Source organism: Tamandua tetradactyla, chromosome 6 (assembly GCF_023851605.1).
Source record: "Tamandua tetradactyla isolate mTamTet1 chromosome 6, mTamTet1.pri, whole genome shotgun sequence".
Classification (NCBI taxonomy): Eukaryota; Metazoa; Chordata; class Mammalia; order Pilosa; family Myrmecophagidae; genus Tamandua; species Tamandua tetradactyla.
Genome location: NC_135332.1, coordinates 166,437,303 through 166,463,110, shown reverse-complemented (window position 1 = coordinate 166,463,110; position 25,808 = coordinate 166,437,303). Strand labels below are relative to the sequence as shown.

Below are 25,808 nucleotides of genomic sequence, written 5' to 3'. Positions count from 1 at the left end.
GAAATTAAAAGAAAGAAAGAAAAAAAATATGGGGATGGAAACATGTTTAAACACTCACACACAAACAAGACATGAACACACAATGATTCCAGAGTTTTTATTGATTTAAGTAAACTCACTTGTTACAAAAGTACATTTCAACAGGCTTTGCCCAAAGCACCCCGTGTCCATGTTACGGCTCTGCAGGGCTATTCCGTATTGCTCAAACACCAAGAGACTTTTCAAAATCCTGTCTTTTGGTCCCATTTTCTCTTCTGCTGGGAATGCATGTCTTACCTTTTCCATCTGGACAATGCCTTTTCAGCTCTCAGTTCCCAACCCAAATGTCGCCTATTTTCAGTAGTATGTGTGGAATCCCAGACCAGCCAACAAGGACTTCTCCACCTGTGTACTTTATACCTGCCTCCAGTACAGCAGGTGTTTCAATAAAGGAGTCAGCTATGGCCCTGTTTCTTCTGAAGAAGTCGATGGCAATTTCCATCACAAGGACAATATCTTCTCTTAACCTATGTCTTCAAGGTTGAGCACAGTAAATTTAGTAAATACTTAATGTTTGCTAATTTGAGTGAAATACTGGCCAAGAAAATTACAGGTAGAGTTACTGATTAACGCTAAAAGGAGGCGATCAGGAGGCAGTTTAGCCTACACCTGAGGGGGAACACCGGCCACTTGGTGGTCTTCAAGTATTTCCATTTCCCTCAGTGGCGATTTCTTTCCTTGCCGGGTACGATGTGGCAGAGCAGAACCCTTCCGAGGTTCAAAGACCCACGTGGAGTATAGTTCTGGGAACAGATCACTCTCTATTTTCGATACAGTCATCTCTGCTGTGGGCCTGAATTTATCCTTGGAAGATGAGAATTAGAGAAGAATGATGAGTGATTTTCAAACATAATGAAGCATACTAACCCTTTGTTCAAATGAACTCTTGCATAAATCCCCAATTTATATAACAGATCGATGTGAAGCTGCCGGAAATCAAGTAAAGGAAGTAAGCTGGAATTCCACAGGCTCAGCCATTCCCATGAAGGCTCCTCAGGAAACGAAAATAATTCTAGAAACAGATTTAAAATCACTCAGCCAGATGAAAGTCTAGGTCTTAAATGCAGTCCTTTCCCGGCAGTCACAGACAAACAGGGTCACACATAAAATAACCAAGAGATGGAAGAGCTTTTAAGAATGAAGCTGGGGGGAAGTGGAAAGGAGGGACAAAGATCTTGGGCAGGACTTTATCTGGCCGTAGAAAAGTATTTCTAAGTGACCTCCCCGTATTGTCGATTCTAAATTAAGTATAGCCCTATTTTTTTTACAAGGACAAAAGATAACTAGTCTAGGGAAAAGAGTGAGAAAATATGGACAACTCCATGCCAATCCCTGCTAATGGAACCCTGTGAGATGGATTTGTCCTATTCATGTTCAATTGGTAATAGCTACAACAAATTTTATCACCATGCCTTTCCACCTTTTGCCCCAGTAATCATGAATTGTTTGGAATTCCCAGGGCACATCTGTTGGTTGTAGATCTCTGTTCCTTCAGTCTAACGTACCCATACCTGCCTTCAACTCCTGTTCATCTTCCCAGATGTAACTTTAGCTAAACTTTCTCCTAAACACACTAATCTGAGTACTTTCACTTTCCCCCACCTGCCTCAACGCATCCTCTGTACCTTAGATAAATTGATGCCGGTGTATTGTCACACTGAATGGTAAACAATACATTCACTTGTTTATTTTCAAATGAGTTCTTTTGAGACAGCCTTACTTGTGTCTTTACTCCCCAGTGCCTTTCCCTGTGCCTGACACATAATAGGTATTGATAAATGTTTGCTGAATAAATTAATTGATATAAGGGTGAGTGTATTTCAAACTGTTTTAAAGTTTTCAGATAATCCTGGAAAACTATCAAGATGAGAGGAGGCATACTTTCTCTTTAATTTGTGTAAGAGAGAGGGAATGCTGCAGCCAAATTCCTCACGACTTTATGGTACTGATTCAACACTGTCATGAAGAGGGAACACAGAAAATGAAGAATTTTTTTTCAAACTTATCTTGGAAATTAGCCCAAGAGCCAAATGTTTTATTTTAATGGTATGCTTCTTTTCTCATAACACAACTAGTAAACATTTCAAATCGCACACACACACTGTTTGTATTTATTACAATTCCCTATGCAAGTCCAGATGATTGGAGCATTTAGGCGTCTAATACATGTTTGATGAATTAAGCATAAATGAAGGGACACTTGAATAAAATGAACTAAGATTCTGACATCCATTTGTAAACTGTTACCAGTTTTCATCTGCCTAGTTTGAAATGCAGATCCCTCTATTTGGAGAAAGAGAGTGGGAAAAATCATGATATAAAAACTGAAGCTGTCCAGTTGCTTTCAATCTATACTAAAAAATATGATAAAATTTAAAAACCACTTCTAAAACATTTGGTACACCATGAGGTTACTGCTGGGTTCTGGTTCCAGGTCTGTCCCCAATTGCTACGTGAGATTAGCTTTTTGACTGATGAGATTGAACTCAAAGGTTCTATCTACATTAACATATTCTGAGTCTATGGAACACAGATCAGATTTTCTATAGGTTCACTGCAGTCCAATATGATTCTGTGTCATGATTATACATGAGACCAGATTATAATATGTGTATATTCCAGGCAGACTTTTAATTTAGTATTTCCATAGACAGGCCTCATCTCAAAGTCTTAATTTAAACACAATTTGCCTCCTTGATTAATTTCCTGGAAAAGTTATTGGGGAAATAAATCCCCCCCTCTGTGTCCCAAGCAATGGACCACTGGCACTAGACTTTCATCCCACTCTATAAATGAACAGCTAACAGTTAACTGAAGACCCCCTTCTTAGAAGAGAATTTAATTGAGTGTTATTTGAAATTGCCACATACCTCTTGGTGTGAGAGTGTTGAGGGGTCTTACCCACTTCCTCAAGTGGTTTATCCAATGTCTCTCCCAACCACATACCATACAACCCTATGGTACAATTCTGATAAATTCAGTGTTCTTCAATGTCCTGCATTTTCTTTTTACTTTATAAAATATCTCTCTCATCAACATCAGGTAGCATGCCATGTTTGATGATGCATTTATACTGCAGCCTCAGATTCACAGTGCCCTGTCATCTGCATCATCTTGACAGTCTCATGACAACTCTACAAGGGCAGGCGAGGAAGGTTTCTGCTCATTTTTTAGGTAAGGAAATGGAGGCTCAGAACTTTCAAAATTTATGAAAGGCTAGATAATAGAGAAGGAATGGAACTGCACCTTGAACCTTAGTGTTTGATTTCTAGGTCAAGACAATGGATCACCCTATAGTACCCTAGTGGGAATTCCAAAAACATGGTTTTGCTTACTTGTGCATTCCTTACTTCAACATATTTACTGAATATCTATTATTTGCAGATATTATGCCAGGTGTTGGCGTTATGAAAGTAATTAAGGGTGGGCCATGGTGGCTTAGCAGGCAGAGTTCTCGCCTGCCATGCCGGAGACCCGGGTTGATTTTCTGGTGCCTGCCCATGCAAAAAAAAAAGTAATCAAGCTGTAATCTCTGCCATCATTGAGTTTATGGTAAAGAAGAGAAAGATGTGGCCAATTGCAATGCTTACTCATTAACTCAGAATAGCAAAGAAATAAGCCATTAATTTTATCCCTACTATGTGCATGGCTCTGCTCCAGGCTCCTTGGGGGTAAGGAAGCCCCCACAAGTTATACCAGGCCTATCACTCAGTGGCTATGAAAAACCAGCATCTCAGATTCTTTAGCCAATATGCCATACAGCTGGCCTGAAGATGGAAGAAAGCTGATATCTTGCATATTGGCTTGTGAGAACATTCAGAATTAGTCATTTAATCAATTATCAGATCACCTCAGCAAACATGTAGTGCTTCAAAAGATCATATTTCTCATGTAAGTGGAGTTATTACCAGGACTTATTTTTCCTCATATCATTTCTATGGCAAATTCCTTTCACATCATTTTCTAATAATTTGTACGTATTCTTTCCCAAATCCTGTGTCCAGCTGGGAAGAACCAAACCCCACATTTCTACACATTTTTAAAATATATATATTTCTGTGTACAGAAGAAACGGCCAGCAACACAAACTAGGAGATATCAGAATAAAAAAAATGATATTTCTACAGTTATAGGTAGGTCAGGCAAAACCTGGGAAAAGTGAACTTGGTAATTATGGATTCTAGATAGCTGTAGGCAGGCCTAAAAAGACAATAGCTATTTCTGGCACACAAAAGCAAAATTATAAAACCAGAAGCTATACAAAATCTCCAGTTGAAAGTTATTTTTCAAGCCTTTCATGCAGGAGACCCGGGTTTGATTCCCAGACCATGCACCCAAAAAGAAAAAAATTATTTTTCAAGTCTAGTATCATTTTGGATTAATTTCATTACCAAGACCATAAGAAGGTCATTGTGTATTAATCTAGGCTCTTTTTGGATTCGTGTAAATCAAACAAGTCAGATAAAATAAAACACCAAATAAATCACACCAGTTTCATAAAATTGTTAAATTCATGAGTGTTATTAAATCCTTGCCTTAGAGATGAGGACTTTAACACAAGCATATGTAAAACTGTGCCCTGCTCTCATTAGAGGTCTGGATGCATTTCATACAGAATGTCAAAGAGAGTGGGGACAACTAAGCCAAAATAAAGTAAGCACACAGAAAACTGTCATTCTGTCAAGTCACTAGTCCCCCAAATAAAGAAAACTAAGCCCTTTCCTGCAAGTTTCTGTCTTCCTAAGTTAAACTGCTTTATCCTGGTTGATTTGACAAAGTGAAAAGGACTGCTGTATTTTTTCCACGAGAAGACCATCTACAATCTTTATAATCCTTATGAACTTGGGTTTTCTTCCTCTTTAAATTGAGAAGGATTCCTTCTAAACATGATAGAGACACAGCTATTGGTGATACAGAGATGATAGATACAGCAAAAAAAAAAAAAAAAAAAAAAAGAAAGGAAGAAAAGGAAAGTAATCCAGAAAGAGACGATAGACACAGATGTAAGATATAAAGATAGAGATGATATAGAGATCTAGATGGTGTAGAGATATAGATATAGATGACTTCTACCCACTAGAAGCCAGCAGCATACAACCCCTTCTCCACTGTTGTGATAACCAAAAATATCTTCAGATAATAAATGTCCAATTGCCCCAACTGAGAACCACTGATCTATTCCAGTCTATTTGACAGATTTGGTAACTGTACTTAGAGGAGTAAAATTATTTACTTAAGGCTCATGAAACTGTAGAACTAATAATAAAAGTACCTAATGTGTATAACTCTTCACAGATACTTAAAAACCTTCACCTAGCATTTTGGTTTGCTAATGCTGTTGGAATGCAATATACTGACAAAGAAAATTTATTAGTTTACAAATTGACAGTTCTAAGGCTGTGAAAATGTCCAAATTAAGGCGTCAATAAGAGGACACCTTCACTTGAAAAAGGCCGATCGTGTCGGGGGTTTCTCTGTCACATGGGAAGGCACATGGTGACGTGTGATAGCCCTTTTCTCCTGGGTTGGTTTCACAATGGCTCTCTCGGCTCCTGTGGGTCCTTCTGGCCTCTGCTGGGGCATTTTTCCTTCTTCAAGTGTCTGTCACTTGGTTCCATTTCTCTGCTCTCCTGTGTCAGCTCAGAGCTCTCTCTGTGCTTTCTGTCTTTTATTCTCTTCATAGAGTACTCTGGTAAAAGGATTAAGACTCACCTTGATTGGGCGGAGTCACATCTCCATGGAAACAGCCTAACCAAAAGGGTCCGCCCGCAATAGGTCTGCACAAGACTGGATGAGACAAACATGGCTTTTCTGAGTACCGAACAGTACCGAGCCAGCATATCTAGCATTTTCAGCTATCCTGTGAGACTGTTACTTTTATTCCCACTTACAAAGAACCTGACCCACAGAAATTTGAAGTGATTCAAAGTCAGCTTGTGAGTCCAACTCAGATATCCAAATCCCTGTCTATTTCAGTAAGAAATAGTCAAGATGCACTTGGAATGAAGATAACTTGAACTGATGAAGAGCCAGAAGCTTACTTGAGTTTGCTTGTTGTTATTTTTAGCAAAATGTCACTCAATATCACTGAAAAGGGGGAGAAAGAATTTCATAGTTAAAGTGAATTCTTAATTCTATTTTTTTGAGCCAAAAATAGAACAAAACACCCTACCCCTTGACTAGGCCACATAACTGGACTGTTGTGGTTAACTGAAGGTTGCTCCAAGTGAACTGTTAAAAGCCTGTCAAAAGGACATTCTCAGTCTTTGGGGTCTTCTATAAGGGAGGAGCTTATTCCACTTGTTTCTAATTTACCAGCTATTTTATTACTTGAATGGCTGTCAGCTAGTGGGAAGGTCTGGTAGAAAGGCTACAAATCAAACAGCTTGTGGGCTGGGGGGTTAGAGTTTATGGGAATGTTATTTTCTCTATTTCCTCTCCTAATAGTGTTCAGGGAGCTTGAGGGAAGTATCCCTGTCTACAGTTGAGTGCTGAGCCCTGACAAGGACATTTCTGAGTAATACAGTGGGTTGGCATGAGGAAACAAAAAAGAATGAGCACGAGGATAGCATTTATATAGTAAGAAAGAAGATACTGTTCTTATCACTTAAAATTTACTTCTATACAGGGCAGTGCGATGGTGGATCAGCAAGCAGAGTTGTCGCCTGCCATGCCGTATACCCGGGTTCAATTCCTGGTGCCTGCCCATACGAAAAAAAATAATAAATAAATAAAATAAAATAAAATAAAATTTACTTCTATACAGAGAAAACTGCTTACTGCAAACATTGGTGAGTTTGACCAAGGGCTTCTTTCCACTGCTGAAAAATACTTGAGCCATGCACACATAGGACAGGATGGTACTGCAGAGAGCTAATCCTTCATCCATTGGTGGGCAAGTAATAGCAAGTAAGTATCCTGCTTGCTCAACCCACAGTGAATTCTGAGGTGTGTTTTCACCGTTTTGAAGAGTGTCCCAGCAGGATTCATCTCTAGTTGCATACTGTGATGAACAGTTAGATAGCTCACTTTTGTGTGTGGCTGCCTTTCTTTCTGGTTTATTCCCGATTCCTTTAAATGTGTTTCCTGGGATCGCCTGTCAGTTAACTGTGTGTGCTCTAATTCTCGCAGGATCTTCTTCTGAGGGATCCCAAACTAAGAAACTTAACTGTCTCCTCTTTTCTTCACTGCAAAGCTAAAAGCCAGACATAAAGACTCAGTGTTCACTCTTCCCCAAAACAAGACCAGGAATTTCCCTGTTTGTACTTTTGCATTCTTGATTCCTTCTGCCTTGATTTTCCTTCCCCAGTCTATTCAACTGGAGTCATCATCTTTCATAATGCAACTTAAGTGTCACCCACTCTGTAAACATTTCTCTGCCCCAATCCACATAGTGTTACTGCTCTCCTCTTTTCCCTTAGTAAGCTTAATTTGTTCAAAAGAGAAAATACAAATACACATGCATACAACAAAGCAAAGTGCTCAAAGCAATTATGAAAAATGGATGGTACAATTCAAAATTATTTTCTCTATTGTTTGCCTCTACAGCAAAACTCCTGTTCTTCCTAATTACATAGAGAAGCAAAGAAAAATGGAAAACCTAACTTTTTAAAATGATAGGTGTTATGGAGAAAAATAATGAAGGGAAAAGTGGTAGGGTGTCTAAGGAAGGAATAGCAATATCAAATCAAGTTGGTCAGAAAAGGCTTTATGATAAGTGAAATTTGATCAGAAGCATTAATTAAATGTGGAAAGACAGTCTAATGTAAGGGAACTACTAACACCAAAATCTGGAAATATAATTGTGGAACAACAAGACCAGTATCTAAGAGGTGTGTGTAGGGGGGAAAAGGGATGTAGGAGATGATGTCAGAGAAGTAGCAAAGGATTAACGTCTATGGTATCTTGTAAACTGTTAGTAGAAGACTGGATTTTACCCTGAGATAAGAAACCACTGAAGGGTGTTGTTAAGAGAAACGACATGACCTGTCTTGCTTTCAACAACTTGATTCTTCTACAGTGCTAGCATACATTATAGCCATCAAATTGAGCTACAGTACTAGCTGTGGAGGTGTTGAGAACTGTTTGGATTCCAATTACATGTTAAAGGTAGGGCTGTCAGGATATGTTGATGGATTGGATAGGAATTACAAAACAAAAAAAAAGTTGGAGTTAAGTGTTGGCCTGAGCAACTGGTGGTACTGGGTTTTCAAATGCAGATATGGAGGTCATGTTTGGTATAGGCTGGGGGGATCAGGAGATTATTTTTGGACCAGTTGATTTTTGAGATTCATATTAGACCTTCATGTGTTTATGTTGGATAGATAGTTTGATGTAGGAGTCTAGAGCGCAGCAAATAAATTAAGGCTTCAGATACAAATTTGGAGCTGTCAACTTAGAGATAATAGTAAAAGCCATGCTACAGAATATGGTCACCAAGGAAGTAAGTATAGATAGTAAGAAGATCCAAAGACTGTGCCCCGGAGTAGAAATCCAATGATTAAATGTGAAGACGAACCAGCAAAAGCAAACCAAAAAAAAAAAGTGAGAGATAATAATGTGGGAGGATAAACAGAAATATGCCCTTGAATCCAAGTGAAGAAAGCATTTAAAGAAGTTTGATTGTCTCCCTTGAAATAAGATTTCAGACCGTATGTGGATAGTCAACTACCTGTACCTTCCACAATATACCATAGAGTGCCTGGAATACATGATTACTCACAAATGACTGCTGATTTAACGTATCTCTGTAAAACATTTTCAGTTGAAGCTGTAAGAAGAATATTTACTAAATTCTTAGAGAGTTAACCCTTGTCTGTGAGTGCTGAAAATGTGTGCTTTATAGAATTGACACCCATCGCTCCCACAAATGATTGTTACCAGAAAAATTCACTACTATTAGCAGGTGAGCTTAAGGGCAGATGAAATTAAGACATTAGTGAATTGTGCCATTCGTTGTTCTGGCTAGAGCAAATATTGGTAAAATCTTCTAAACATAGCCATCATGGTTTAAGATTAGCATAGCTCTGATAACCTGCAATGGTTGTAATAGAAATAATAGAAAACATTTGTAATAGAAAACTGGAGCTAGTAAAATATATTGGAAACCAGGTCAGCAGATGGAATATGGCTCTTCCATAGTGGCTGATTAATATCAAAGCAAGTGAAGTGTGTCAACTGGTGGAAGATATGTTAGCCCCCAATCTGGACAATAGCTCAAACAAAACTGAGTTTTCACCTGAGTTTTCCAGGTTGGCATGCTATTGATGGCTCATCCTCTTTATGAAAGTGTACAGACGTAAATGCTAACAATGGATTCACAAAGAGCTGTTTGAGTAGGACAACAAATGGTCCTGTCCAAAATTAAATATGGCCTCCCCTTTGGCCTCTGCTGTTTGCACACACAAGCTGACCTTTCTTCAAATTTAGCTTGCAGAGGGAAAGCAAGTGGAGCTAAGCTGGAGGAAGGACAGGATCAAGTTGTTATGCTTTGGAGGAAAGAGGTATCATCCTGGGAGCAGATGGAAGAAAAAGTTTGGGGAAGCAGGGAGCAAAGTCCTCAAACACTTGGATTCATGTTCAAAAGAGAGGTGGAAAGACCTTCCTTTGTGTTTCCAGGGTCATGGTGAGCTATTCAAGCTGTGCTTCAAACCACCCCCTCCTTCACCAGAGTAGCAGTGAGAATGCAGAAACAAAGCAATCAGCAGGTCAGTTCCATTCACTGCTCTAATGGTGGGTGTAGTGCATTCTAGTGACTGTTTTGCCTTGCTCCTCTTCTGCGCCCTACAAGAACCTAGCGTGGGCAGGAGAGGGTAAAAACAAAAATAAAGTAATTAGCTCTCATTTTCTGTATCATACAGATACATTTTCTGTATCCTTCCTACTGAGAAAACAGGTGTTCCCCATACTGGAAAAATCCAATATACAAACATCTAAGCATTCAGAGCACCTGAGAATGATTTATTTATTTAGCAGGTTTCCGCTAAATAACCAATGGGGAAATAGCCAAATAAGTTTACTGGCACTTATAAGTAAGACAAAGGGCATTGCATAAGCTTTCCCTACATATCAAAAATGGAGGCAAAACTAAACTATGATTAAATCCCATATAGGCATATTTAATAATCAACTTAATATTCAACTAAAAACTAGGCTTTATAGAACAAGACCTTAGTGGCATAGATTTTTCTGGAGAGACAAGAATATTTATTTATGAAGCAAATAATCTGGAAAAATTATCAGCAGAGCCCAGTGTATTAGTTAGGGTTCTCTAGAGAAACAGAATCAACAGGGAACACTCACAAATATAAAATTTATAAAAGTGTCTCACGTAACCGCGGGAACACAGAGTCCAAAATCCACAGGGCAGGCGGTGAAACCAAGGATTCCGATGGAGGTTCTGGACGAACTCCACAGGAGAGGCTTGCCAGTCAAAGCAGGAGGAGAGCCTGTCTCTTCTGAACCCTCCTTAAAAGGCTTTCAGTGATTAGATTGAGCAACACTCATTGCAGAAGATACTCCCTCCCCCCACAGCTGATTACACATAGAATCAGCTGTGGATGCAGCTGGTGTGATCATGATTTAATTCTATGAAATGTCCTCATTGCAACAGACAGGCCAGAACTTGCCCAACCAGACAAACAGGTACCACCACTTGGCCAAGTTGACACATGAACCTGACCGCGACACTCAGTATTTGTGATTATATTGAATGTTAATCACTCATTCAGAATACCATTATTACTTAAGTTTATTTTTTTTCTATTTTCACAACTGACTCATCCATTAGAAGAATTGCCAATTGAAGGGTTTAAAACCCTACTATGATACAGGTAATAGATATTGGTCACATGTTATAGTCATTGCCATGCAGTGTTTTTCTAACTCAAACGTGCTCTCTCCCACACAGGAAGGGCTCTCTGATTCCATCCCCTACTAGAGGAATGAACTTGAGTTCAGAACTTACCTCCAGATTGATCTGAATGGGATGTTTCATTTGAGAACAAAGTACTTTCATTTTGGAGAATAGCAGCAGAGTGACCCAAAAAGCAGAGCCATATTGCATAACTTTGAATCTTGACTTTGTCTCTCAGGAGTTATAGGCAATTTTGTTACTTAAAACTCCCTGTGTTTCAGTTTCTTCAGCTATAAAGCATTTGGAACAGTACTGGCAGAATATACTAAAAAAAACAAAAACAGACAAACAAAACCACCTTTTACTATATAAATAATAATAGCTAATATTTTCTAAGAACAGGTGATGACCAGGAAACATTCTGAGTGCTTTATATCTCATTTAATCATGCCTACTACCCATGAGATGCATACTCCATATTCTCTCTTCCTGGAATATTTTCACCCATGTGACTTGTTCATTTCCTCCTCTTCAAAACAGTTGCTCATATGTTACTATCACAGTGAGCCATAATCACTCTAATGAAAACAGCAACTTTCCCTAGAACTCCCCATCTCCCAGCCTGAACCTTTTCAGCTTTCCATACACTATGCAATTTCCTTAATTATTCTGGTGTGCCCTTTCAAGTCCCACTAAGACATAAGCTCCACAAGGATAGAGATTTGTCTGTATTCTCCATTGCTATTTCCCTGGCATGGCACATTGTAGGTGATCGACGTGTTTAATATAAATGAATGAATAATTCTATTATTCCTTTTTTTTATGCTTGGAAAGAAATAACAGTGGGATTTGGAAAAGACAAATAATTTGTCAGGAGTCCCATGGCTAATGAAGGGTAGAGCAGCACTGATGCCCCAGCTGGCTGCCTCCAAGCACAGTCCCCACTCATGACATTGTAATTTCAACTCACATGGGAGCCTTGCTGACTGTGACTGTTACACTTGCTGATGGTCATGTTGTCTTAAAGATCCATTCTTGGGGCTTTTGGTTCCATATGTCTTCCTTGTTAATGACTCGTAGACAAAGTCATCTGTGCACAGAGTTCATCTATTGTCGACAACTGTTGATTTTGGTTTGTTTGTTTTAATGTTAGGTTCAAGAAGTACAAAACAAGCTTGCCAAATATATTCTATGTGATTTTAGAACCCCTGCATCATCTATAGGGAAATGAAATACAAATGTTCTGGTTATTTTACATGGGCTTTCAATGCCTATGTGATCATGAGACAGTCCGTAGGGCATTTTCAAAAATAAGCAATGGGAAGTTGGGCTGAGTTGAGAGAGAAAAATTCACAACCCCTCTCCCACAATCCTCAATCATAAAAAGGTGTGTAATAAAGTTTATATGAATGCTTTTAAAATATGGCAATTGGTTTCAAAAATTTCATAAAAATCAATAAAATGTTAAACTAAAAATTCTCAAGAATCTAGCCTGTGGGACCACTATTGCACCTTACGCTGTAGGAAACTGGTTTGTTTGGAGGACAACTACTCAGTACAAATAAGCCCACCTCCTCCTGCTGTTATCTTTGAATCTCCCCATGAGCTACCACGAGCCTAGCCCAGCAAAATGCCAACCACTAAAGGATGAAGAGGTTCTTTCTCTATCATAACTGCTCCCAGCCCTGGAGGCAGCAAGCCCACCTCCCATTCATCTCTGAAATCACAAAAGTCATCCCCTGTCTTATGGCAACAAAGGAGCTCTCTAAAGACCCAGAGATTTTGACAGAAACATTTTTGTTTGTTTTATTCCAGAGGATAATATATACTTTCAGCTTGTCTTCCTGTCCTTGTGAATGGAGCTCTAGATTATCATTGTCTCGTATTATCTGAAAGACTGTTTATTAGGTTGCAAATTAAAACACTCTTTTCATTCAGATTGAAACACAGAAACATACTCATAGTAATATATGGCAATTGACCAAGTTTAAAGTCTTTAGTGAATGGATATTTATCAATCAAAACTACCTTGAGAACTACTTTCTTTAAGAAACTAAGATTTGTATGCAGGGTGTATGCATGTGGTTTTAAAGCTTGAAAATTCTGGAATCTTAATTTATAGATAACTTAATAATTTAGCTATTGAGATGTTATAACATTGAGATGAAAAAGAGGAGGCTGAAACATTAAAAAGTCAAGTTTTAAATCCCAGCTTTAACTTTTAAACTCTAAAATGGAGGATTAGTAATCTAAAGGATTAGAAATCGAAGTGATTGTTGTAAGTAACTTTGTTAGTAGATGAAAACTACATAATAATAGATAAATGTTTACCTTCCTAATGTGTAGAAAATAAAGAACCACTTTCTTTAACTAAAATAAGATTAGTGTGAGGCCTGAATGCATGTGTTTTTACATTTGGATTCAGCTACATAAACTTACTGCTTAGAACTATGATTATAATTTCATTTCAGTTCAATGAGCATTTACTAAGCAAGGTGTTGGGTTACATCTTGTGATAGAATTCTAAGTGCAAAGTTAATGCTACTCTGGATGAGTTCACAGAATTGCAGGTGAGATACTACAATGTACAAATACTACAATGTACAATAACAAGGGCTGTGATAGTTTTGACTGGGAGTAATGGGAAAATGGTGTCGAGTCCACTAAATCTCAAAAAAGTCAGGGAAGACAAATGAGTATGACTGCTGAATCATTATACTGATATTTCTTTTACTCTCCAGTATTTTAGAGCAGCTGGAAGTAAAAACTTAAAATTGTGTAATTGTAACCCATAGAAAACTCTGAAATCTGTTCTATACCCCATTGTCATGATGTGCTTTGAAATTGATTGCTTTTTTGTATATATGTTATTTTTCACAAAAAAGAAAAAATATATTTCTTCTAGCCTGCAGTGTTCTGGAACAGCTAGAAGGAAAAATCTGAAATAGTGGTATGCAAACACTTAACAAACTCTGAAATCTGTTCTGTAACGACTTGTTGAGTATACTTTGAAAATTACTGCTTTTTCTTTCTTTTTTTTGTATATATGAAATATTTAACAATAATAATGTTTTTTAAAAAGTGAATGTAAAGAAATATGCTGCAAAAAAGTCAGGGCAGGTGGGCGATGGTGGCTCAGTGGCCAAGTTGTTGCCTGTTATGCTGGAGACCTGGGTTTGATTCTTGGTGTCTGTCCATGTAAAAAAAAAAAGGAAGAAAAAGTCAGGGAGGACTTTCTGGAGGAGTCAAATAAATATATTTTAAAGCTCATTTATTTCAGATTATATTAGAAATAAAGGCAGCTATAGATAATGATATCTAGATATAGATGCAGATGTAGATATAAACATCTTCTCTGTGATAAAGCAAGAGGCACAATAACATTCTTACCTAGGGAATAAACTGTTCTGCATCAAACTGTTGTTAAGTGTCTATTAAGTAGAATCAAAGGCAGCAGTGAGATTGCAGGCTCCTTAAGTAGAACTCATGTCATGTATACCACGTTGAGAAATTCTCTTTTTATTTTTATACCTGATGAAGAATTGGAGGTGAAACCTTGAAATCTGATGCAATTTTCCCCTTAATTGAAATCCTGAATCACCAAGTGACTGTGAGCATCCCATGACTTACTTAACTGTGAATAATTATAATTAAAACCTCACAGATTGACAAAGCTAAGGCAATTCAGACACACAATCCAGCTTCCTCGGACTTATCTTCCATTCTGATCTAGTCACCTTTTCAGAATCACTCAACGTGAGGTTGAAAAAGAGCCCCATTTTCTCAAATTCCCAGTGTTTACTACAGCCACAGGAAGTTCATGATTCTCAAAATTGCACCTGAGACAGATCCTGTTTCCCGTGGGATGAATTCCGCAAGTTCACAAAGAACCCAAGTGAAAAATATCTGAAAGAACATGTTTGCCGATGAATATCTCACAGATTCAGGCCTCCTAAATTTAGAATCTGGAGTCACTGAGGCATATATGTCAGATACACCTTTTTATCTGCCTGTGATGAAGGTCTGCTAAGCAAATCACCAATAGAAAGAAGAGGGCTAGAGAGCTATCTGAAATAGAAAAAGTGCCCAACTGTTTTTAAGCCCTTTTTGTAGGATTTTAGATGCTTCATTTACGTACAAATATTAATCATACTTTACATTACCTTGGCTTTTCATTAAAATGGATTTATGCCTTATGCCACTCAATTTGACCTTATGATGTTGAAGATTAATTTCTATTAATATATTAGAAAGTAATAATTCTGTTTCTTAAAAATCAAAAGTAATTCCAACTCTGTTTATCACCAATTTACCCAACTTTAGGAAATTTTACTGTTTATAAGACACGGGGTTGATTCCAAGCCCTAGTCTCTGGAAACTGTGAATGTGAAATGCTCCCATGATTATATTGTCATATGGCAGAGCAAATTTTAAAGTAGGGAGATGATGAGATTATCAGGGTGGCTCTAATCTGATCGCATGGGCCACTTGAAAAGCAGAGAATTTTCTCTGGCTAGTGATAGAAAGAGGAAGTCAGAGAGATTCCAAATTTGAGGATTTGCCTCACTGTTGCTGGTCTGAGGATGGGAAGGGATTCCGGTGACCTTACATGGCTGAGAAAGGCCCCCAGCTCACACGTAGCAAGAAAATGGGGACCTCAGTCATAGCTGCAAGGGGCTCAATTCTGCCCTTACCAGGAATGAGCTTGGAAGAGGACGTGGAGCCCTAGATGAGAACTCAGATGAGAATTCAGCCTTGACTTCAGCCTTCTGAGACCCTAAGCAAAGAGATTGCCCACCTGGCACCAGACTTCTCCCCTCTGGAATAGTGAGCTAATAAATGGGTGTCGTTTTAAGCCCCAAAATCCATGACAGTTTGTTACACAGCAATAGAAAACAAATACACAGGATGACAAACTTTTGTAAAGACTAATTCCAAATGAACAACATTCACTACCCTCTTTAATGAAATTGTAATGGACGCTTTAAAAGGAAAAGTAATCTCAGGGGAAAATCCTCATCTGTGCCAAAGGGGTTCAAAGGAAACAGTTTCATTATCCAATTAAAATGTTACATTATACAGCTACATTGCTACCTACCACCTGACAATGGACCTACTTCCAGGAACTTAATGGAGTCTGTGGAGTTTCTGAGTAGCATCTTTATTAAAGAGGCAATCTTTTATTTTTAGGATATTTTAATGACCCTTGAAAGAAGCCAAGCCTATTTTTGTGGCCCTGTTTAACTTCCCCCAAAAACTTGCCTCAGACTCTTCCACACTGAGAAGATACATGTGCCTTTCTTTTACTCTCTCATGTGTTTTGAGTTTAATAACATGTGCTGTTTATATTGGGTTTCTATAGAGAATTCCTTTTTGTCTTGTAAACAATTGCAAAGATTCACTGAGGACTGTGTGGATTTTCTTTTAGCTTTTTTGTCCTCCCACCTCCTTGGAAAGACTGAATAGTTCTAAGGATTACCAGCAGCTTAACTTCAATCATGATTTGTAATAGATAAATGCAGTTATTGTTCCACTTTGGCTCTTCTGGATAATGTGAAATTACCCAGTTGTCTTATTTCATCTGCAGTTACATCACAGTCCAGTTCTTAACATTCTCTTCTATTTGTGTTTCATTGACCTATAAATGAATCCTCAATATTCAAGAGATTTGAATATTAGTTATTCAAGAATAACCAAAGTTCAGGTTATTCTACTTTCAAATGGGGTAGATACCTCTGGAAAGAGTAATCAGCTCCTCTCTCTTAAGTGCCCAATATATGACAAATTTTAAACTAGTCAAATAACACCATTTTTTTGGTGGTTATTCATATCTCCATTTTTTAGAGGAGCAGATTCACATTCAAGGAGATTGAAAAAATTGACGAAAGGTTGTAACTAATGAGTAGAGGAGCAGCTGGGAGTTTAAGATGATCCCACATCGATGGCACTTTGAAAAGGATTAGGCGTCATAAATTCCCACACTACTGCATACATTTTACCTGCTAGGTAATATTTTTTCAGTGACTCTGACACCTTGAAATATAATTTAGGCTAACATGAACGCTTCATTGAACTCCATATCAAATATATTAACAACAAAACAATGGATGCAACTGAACCCTTTACATTTTTTAAAACTTTTTGTAAAACATGCACATAACTCAAAAATTTTCTTGGCAGACTATGCTTCCAAGTGAGTTCTTCTCTTTATGTTTATAGTTTTATCATATAGCAGACTGACTTTTTATTTGTTCCTGATCACACTAGAAATCTGAAATTATGACTTACTTGGCAGAACTTTATTTACTTCCTGGAAGAAGTATAAGATCCTACATTGTATTTTTATTGTGTTCACATCATGTTGGCCTGCACATCTATGCCTCTGCTGCAGTTTCACATTTTTGAGGGGGAGGGAAAAAGGAAAAAAAACCTCCACAGCCATTACTTTTGCCAATATTGCTTTTTTATCCTTCTCCCCCACCCTCTTATTTAGTTGTTGATGTGTATGGTATGCTGAAAAGTGAACCCCCTGTGAAACCTGTGAAAACATTACCTTTCCTGGCAAAAGGTGCTTTGCAAATGTAAATAACTTAAGGATAGTGTGTCAGTTTGAAAATATTATGCACCCCAGAAAAGACATGTTTTAATCCTGATCCAATCTTGGGGGACAGCCAATTCTTTTAATCCTGATTCAACACTGTAGGTTGGAAACTTTTGATTAGATTATCTCTACAGAGATGTGGTACGCCCAATTGTGGGTGTGATCTTTTGATTAGATGGAGATGTGACTCCATCCATTCCAGATGGGTCTTGATTAGTTTACTAGAGTCTTTAAAAGGGGAAACATTTTAGAGAAACTTCAGAATCAACAAAGCAGAACTGACACAGATGCTCACACTTGGAGACTAGAGACACAGATGTTTGGAGATGCTTGGAGCCCAGCAGATGTCACCATGAAATGTTAAGCAAGTCAGAATCTGGAGACAGCCAGGGGAAGATAAGAGATGAGAGCAAGCCCCAGAGAAGCAAAGGAACCCCCACAGGAACAGAGGTTGAAAGCAACGAAGCCCAGGAGCAAGAGACTAGCAGATGTCAGCCACCTGACTAACTCAGCTGACAGAGGTGTTCCTGACCCATAAGCCCTCTTGAAACAACATACTTCTGCCTGGATGCTTTAGTTTGGACATTTTTATAGGCTTAGATCAGTAAACTTGCAATTTATAAAATTCCCTTTTAAAAAGCTGTTCAGATTCTGGCATATCACATTCTGGCATTTTACAAAGTAATACAGATGGCAAGATGGGGAGATTATCCTGGATTGTGTGGGTGGATACCATATAATAACAAGGGTCCGTATGAGAGGGAGATAGGAGAGGGAGACTCAGAGAAGGAGATGTGTTGATGGAACAAGCATTTGGAATTATGTGCTTTAAAGCTGGTGGTAGGGGTCATGAGCCAAGGAGCGCTGGTGGCATCTAGAAGCTGGAAAAAGCATGAAGTGGATTCTTTGCTGGGGCTTCCAGAAGAAATGCAAACCAGCTGACACTTGATTTTAACCTCATAAGACCCATTTTAGACATCTGACCACCAGAAATATAAAATGATAAATCCGTCTTGTTTAAGCCACTATATTTTGGTGAATTTGTCACAGTACCAACAGGAAATTAACATAATGTGTAAATAAGAGGATTTTTCTATGATTGTTTACAAAGTCAAAATACAAATAAAAATCCAAAAATGATATACCTTTAACATCAAATAGGCTCCTAACATATTCATCTTCTTATCAAATTGCTGAACGTGAACATGTGAAATAAAGGAATCATTTATTCCTACAAAGATGAGAAAAATACAGGGATACATTTGGAATGCAAGTGCTAATGCATTTGTGTAATCCTAACATACCAAGAACATACCAAGAATATATATCTGTCTTTGTGTATGTGTATGTATATTGATCCTGAGCTTTCCTTTCTACCTGGACTACAGATCATCTAAGGAAAGTTATTCAATGCTTGAGAATATTTTTTTTACTAATAAACTTGGGAGAGCTTAACAGAGAATTAAATGAATGAGGAGGAATGAAGTCATTCTGAGAGGCTGCAGATGGATATTCTTGAAAGGACAGAAGAGACAATTCAACATCTTAAAGATGGTCAAAGTATAATAAACATTCAAAGCTTACCCTCTGGGGAAAAAAATGGTTCTCTCTTCAAGGCTCACTGGTGTTTCTTAATAGGGCTAAGGAAAATACATTACCAGGCAGTTAGCCTTGGTGCCCTCAGGGGCCTGTGAAACAGTGTTTGGAACTTCACCAATGAGATAATGGCACAGTTTGTCTTGGCCATTGTCATGAACTCTCTCGTGCTCATGAATTTAAACAACTGAATCTGGAGCGAATGCATGATCCCAAAGGTTTTTTTTATTCTAAGCATGCATTTTGTTTTAACTTACTCTATGTTATATATAGAAGCACAATTTGAAGAGAAATTAGCACACTTTTGCTAATACATAGCCTTCCCAAGGAAAATTTCCCTAACCTTCTGAACAAAAGCATACCGCTTTCTGTGTTCCAATCACAACTTCTCAAACCTCTATTATCTCTATGTCCATATTTTATTCAAAATAGTTCCTGGTGGGCCTTTTTCTTTGGGCTATAAGCTTCTTGAGAACAGAGACCAAGTCTAATTTGTTTTGTTTATTATAGCCCCCCAGTAAATATATAGTAGACCTTACATATACGTCCATTGACAAGTTTTCTCTCCCTCCATTCCTTTAAGTTGCTTAAATGATTTCAAGTGGGGACAGGGTTAAAAATGTTTTCCTTGAATCAAGTCAAATGTCCACAGTTTAAATCTGTCACTCTTTTTTTCACCAATAAGGAACCCCCCAAAATGCCCAACTTCTTGCTTTTTGGGTTTCAAGCCTATCAAAAATCCACATACAATGTTTTCAACCATACTTTTTAACCTGCATAAACAAACACCAACGGGAAATGCTTCATATTACTGTTTAAATTCTGTGCCTGGCTTTCAGATTATTATCAATTAAGCTACTTCCTTAACATGAATTATGAATTTTGATGAAGTACTAATTGCTTTACTGTCTTTAAATAATCTGAAAAACATGATTCTAGTGTTTTCCTACTGTATTAGTTAGGGTTCTCTAGAGAAACAGAATTAAAAGGAAGTATTCATAAATATAAAATTTATAAAAGTGTCTCACATAACATGGGAATGTAGAGTCCAAAACCCGTAGGGCAGTCTGTGAAGCTGATGATTCAATGGAGGGTCTGGACAAACTCCAGGGAGAGGCTCTCCAGCCGAAGTAGAAGGAGAGCCTGTCTCTTCTGAATCCTCCTTAAAACGCTTCCAGTGATTAGATTAAGTGCCACTCATTCCAGAAGACACTCCCCTTGGCTGATTACAAATGGAATCAGCTGTGGATGTAGCAGATATGATCATGATTTAATTCTATGAAATCTCCTCATAGCAAAAGACAGGCCAGCACTTGCCCAACCAGACAAACAGGTACCACCAAGTTGACACATGAACCTGATCATGACAGTCCAACCCTTGTCAACTTGGCAGCTATACTCATCACCTTAAACCATATCTAATTTCTAAACAGGAAATAATAAGACACATTTTTTTTCTCTCCTGACAATACTCAACTGTCCTTCATATAAACGGAAACACATTAAATCTCTCCAGAATAGGGTGCAAGTCCTTGGGTAAGAGTCATTCTTAAACTTGATATCTTAAAACTTAAATAGTATGGCACGACCAAAACAGCATTACAGTCCTCCTTTCTGTAACTGATCATGTGGTTGTAGTTCATATTTATCACCACCTTTTTCCACTGCCCATTCCATGTTCCCTTTACCTCAGCAAGCACTTCAGCTGGCCGTAGTTCTTTGCCTGGTGGGGTGACCCAAACCTTCATTCCTGAAGTTTCAGAGTCATTGGGAGTAATGCCAGGATGGGGTTGTTGCAGTTTTCCATTGATTTTAATCACAGGGCATGGTAGTACTAAAAGACGCCCTAGGGGATCCCCTATATTCCAAGAAAACTCTTCTTTACCTCCATTGTGTAGTTGCAGTCCTATTTCCTGTGATAGTCAGGGTCAATCACCCCAGCCAGTAATGTAATCCCCTTCTTGGCTTGTTGATCCAGGGGCATGAGTAGCCCAAAGTGACCAGGTGGCAGTCTTAGATTCCAGTTCAATAGAATCACTGTTTCTCCTGGTGGAAGCACTTCCCCTTTTGGAACTAAAACATGTAGACCAGCAGAGCTCAGGGTCGCAGGGACAGGAAGCAAAAATTTTCCTAGTGGATCATTAGGGGTAACAGTGAGTGGTGCCACTCCCATTTCCACCCCTTGGTTCCTGGACACATGAATCCTGGCTATGGGAGAAACAGCACCATACAGTGGACACTGATTCAGAGCATATACAGCTTCCTAGAGAATATTACCCCAGCCCTTCAAGGTATTGCCACCTAGTTGGCACAATAAATGAGTTTTCAAAAGGCCATTCCACCGTTCTATCAATCCAGCTGCTTCTGGATGATGGGGAACATGGTAAAACCAGAGAATTCCATGAGCATGTGCCCATTCCCACACTTCATTTGCTGTGAAATGCGTTCCCTGATCAGAAGCGATGCTGTGTAGAATACCATGACAATGGATAAGGCATTCTGTAAGCCCACAGATGGGAGTTTTGGCAGAAGCATTGCATGAAGCGAAAGCACACCCATATCCAAAGTATGTGTCTATTCCAGTTAGAACAAATTGTTGCCCCTTCCATGAAGGGAGTGGTCCAATGTGATCAACTTGTCACCATGTAGCTGGCCAGCCACCTCAGGGAATGGTGCCGTGATGTCTTGTGGGAGGGAGAAATGATCAAGATCCCTGTGGACAAGATTATGACATAGGGTTGGAAAGTTGATATACCCCTGAGGTAAGACAGTGAAAGTATATTGCTGACCTTGCCAGTGGAAAGCAAACTGTTTCTGGTGGTCCTTAATAACAGCTATTGAGAAAAAAACATTTGCCAGAACAATAGCTCCATACCAAGTACCAGGGGATGTAATGATTTGCTCAAACAATGATACCACATTTGGAACAGCAGCTGCAATTGGAGTTACCACCTAGTTGAGCTTATGATAATCCACTGTCATCCTCCAAGACCTGACTGTTTTCTGCATAGGCCAAATAGGAGAGTTGAATGGGGATGTGGTGGGAATCACCACCCCTGCATCCTTCAAGTCCCTAAGAGTGGCAGTAATCTCTACAATCTCTCCAGGAATCCGGTATTGCTTCTGATTTACTATTTGCTAGGTAGAGGCAATTCTAGTGGCTTCCACTTGGCTTTTTCCACCATAACAGCCCTCACTGCACAAGTTAAAGAGTCAATGTGCGGATTCTGCCAGTTTCTCAGTATGTCTAGTCCAATCATGCATTCTGGAACTGGGGAAATAACCACAGAATGGGTCTGGGGCCCCACTGGACCCACTGTGAGATGGATCTGAGCTAAAACTCCATTGATCACCTGATCTCCATAAGCCCCCACTCTGGAGTGACATTTTCAGTCCCCTGGAATGTGATCATTTCCTTTTCCTCAATGCACAGTTACCCTGGTAAAAGGCCGTCAGTCTCCTTGGGGAAGGCTTGGAGGGAGATTAACAGTACAGATTTGTAGCAGTGTTACAGGGTTCTCCCCCAAAGCAATCTGGCCTCCCCTTCATTCAAGAGGCTCTGGGTCTGTAAACTGTCTCAGGTCTGGAAATTGATTAAGGGGCCATGACTCTGTCTTTTTGTAATTCAAGTTAAACTTCTGTTCACTTGACCTGGAACTCTTGTTTATACAGCTCAAGGAAGAATTTAGTAGACTGCCTATCTATTGTATTTCTAGGTACCCCATGATTTACTAGCCAACACCACAAATCTCTGCTAGTCATGTAATTTTGACTCCTGCTTTGAGTTTGCTGTCTATTATAATAGCCAAGTCCACCCAGTCTTTGGTGATTAAGTGCTGCCACTTGACTTCTGCCAACTCGGGATCCAGTCATCCCCATTGTGTTTAAGGATTCCAGCTCAATGACAGTAGTTCCCATAGTAATATCTGACTTACAGAGAAGTGCAACTACAGAGGTCTTCAGGAATGATGGTGCTAGTCTCACAATTTTGTTTCTCACTGTTCTGGTAAAAGGTGCATCCTCCTACATTCCTGGAGTATAAGAACAGGCCTTGCATGATAAATCCAAGTTAACATTCCAATCTCTCTAAGCCTCTGGATCCCCTCATCTACATTATACCAGGGCAGTTCTGGCATTTCAACCTCAGGTAATGTCAGCCACCTTTTGATCCATGTTTCAACCACCCATCCAAACAAACTGCTAATACCTTTTCTAACCCCTTGAGCTATAACATTGAATGTGGAATCTCTGTTTAGTGGGTCCATATGAATAAATTCAGCCTGATCCAGCCTTATCTTCCTTCCACAATTATCCCACACCCTTAAAATCCATTGCCACACATATTCCCCTGATTTCTGTCTATACAAATTGGAAAACTCACACAGTTCTTCGGAGCATAATGTACCTCCTCATGTGTGATACTTTGTACCTCACCTTTAGGGGCCTGTTGGGATTTTAGTCTAGTTATAGGTCTGGAAGAAATGAGGGGTGGTGAGGGTGGGTCATCAAGAGGATTAAAAGTCTCTTCCAAGCCATTTGCTTCAGGGCATTCATTTGCAGTTTCATCTGGTGAAGCAGGAATAATCACTAGGGCTAATCCCTGCAGGTGGAGTTTGGGTGGCCAACTCCTCAAGGCAGGCTGGAGGTGGGGCAGCTATGTGCTCAAGGCAGACTATTACAGGGCTATCTAGAGAAGACTCAGCATGACCTAGGGTTTCAACCTCACTACGGACATCATTATCCATCCATGTGTCACCATCCTATTTTTCAGGGTTCCACTCCTTTCCAATCAATGCCCTCACTTTAATGGCAGACACCATCCAAAATTGAGATTTCAATTTATGTTGTAAAGTTGCTACTCTAACAATAACATTCTGAGTCTGATATTCAGAGATCTCAAGTCTATGGCTACAGGAAATAAGATTTTCCTTGAGGACACTCACAGAAACATCTACATCTGTCAGATAGCACTTAAGCTTCTCATTTGAAGCCTTAAGCTCATTCCTTTCACTCATTAATGTATCCAGTGTATCTAACAACAACCAGTCAACATTTCTATACTTCCTATTTCCACAAAAGTCCATAAAGGTGTCAACATTATCCCCCAGAGCCTGGCTTTGTACAAGCAAAGCATTAGAAGAATCAAATGCTGATATTTTGATTATCTCTTTTGCCAACTCACTCCATGGATTGGCAATGTCATTCTAATTATGGGAATCAGAGTCCTTAGTGCCTTTGAGTACAGTCAGAGTAGAAAACCATTCATAAAAACCCATTTTTAAGATTCTGTTTCTTAAGAATCACTCCCGGTACCAAGTTGTATTAGTTAGGGTTCTCTAGAGAAATAGAATCAATAGGAAATATTCATAAATATAAAATGTATAAAAGTGTCTCACACAACCATGGGAATGTAGAGTCCAAAATCCATAGGGCAGGCTGTGAAGCTGATGATTCCGATGGATGGTCTGGATGAACTCCACAGGAGAGTCTCACTGGCCAAAGCAGGAAGAGAGCCTGTCTCTTCTGAATCCTCCTTAAAAGGTTTCCAGTGATTAGATTAAGCATCACTCATTAAAGAAGACACTCCCCTTGGCTGATTACAAATGGAATCAGCTGTGGATGTAGCAGATGTGATTATTTAATTGTATGAAATGTCCGCATAGCAAAAGACAGGCCAGCACTTGCCCAACCAGACAAACAGGTACCATCACTTGGCCAAGTAGACATATGAACCTGACCATGACACCTACTATGCCCTATTTGTACTCCTGACATTACTGGTGAAAGCTACTTTTGATAACCAAGAAGTAGGCAAGTAGTATTTGAAACAGGGAAAAAACGATATGAGCTTGGAATGATTGCCTTTGAACCCAAAGCCCAAGGAAGTAATACCATTTTAGTTCTCTGGGATTTGCCCACCATATGCCTTCAAATGTAGCCAAAATGGTGTATTTCTCAGTATTTGAGATTGTTTTCCTTGAATCTATTTTGGGAGTTAGCCAGTCATTAGTTATTCTAAGAACCTACCTAAATTTCTCTTCGTCAATCCATCCAGTGGCCCATACAATACGGGCATTCAATATGTAATGTAAAATTAGCCAGAACTGTCACTTTGGCTTAGTTAAAGTCTGAACAATCCGATATTTTAAACTAGATCGGAAAGCTTAACTCTCGCCTGGGCTGAACCCCAGAATCAACATGCAGCCTTAAATGACTCATTTTTCAGGGACTCAATTTCCTCCTCCCTTAAATGTTAACAGAAAATATGCCCAACTAAACATATATTCTTGCGATGATGTAGGCTGCTAGTATTTTAAGGCAAATGAATAACTATTCCTCCTCCAAACTTAAATGCATTTGGTCATCTTACTCCCTTACTGCTGAGAATACAGGGATATGTTTATTAGCTTACTCACAAGCAAGGAAAACCAAATTAAGAAGCATTTACTGGTTCCCTTCTCAAAAAGGGACAGCACTCATTTTTCCTACAATGATTTCTGGCATCAGTGGATCCAGAACCCATCTTGCAGCTCATGCCTTGCTCAACCTAGCCCATAACTGTCTCTTATCAACCTAAGTGATGTTCTCCTGTTGCAGAGGCCTCCCCAAAGCACCCAAATTAAAGAAGCCATAACTATTGTTCTGTATCACATCACTTTAAACTCTCAGCATGAACTTATCACTGCATATCATTCTTGTTTATTCATAGATTGTTTC

The 25,808-nt window shown here is 38.9% G+C and overlaps 1 long non-coding RNA gene across 1 annotated transcript in view; it reads right to left on the bottom strand.

The window, feature by feature from the left end:
- LOC143686482 (uncharacterized) overlaps nucleotides 1-25,808 on the bottom strand; it is a 182,304-nt gene that overhangs the window by 19,720 nt on the left and 136,776 nt on the right. Inside the window, exon 4 of the long non-coding RNA XR_013177185.1 lies at nucleotides 11,006-11,219. This is a non-coding gene — a long non-coding RNA (uncharacterized LOC143686482). The remainder of the gene's footprint in view (nucleotides 1-11,005; nucleotides 11,220-25,808) is intronic.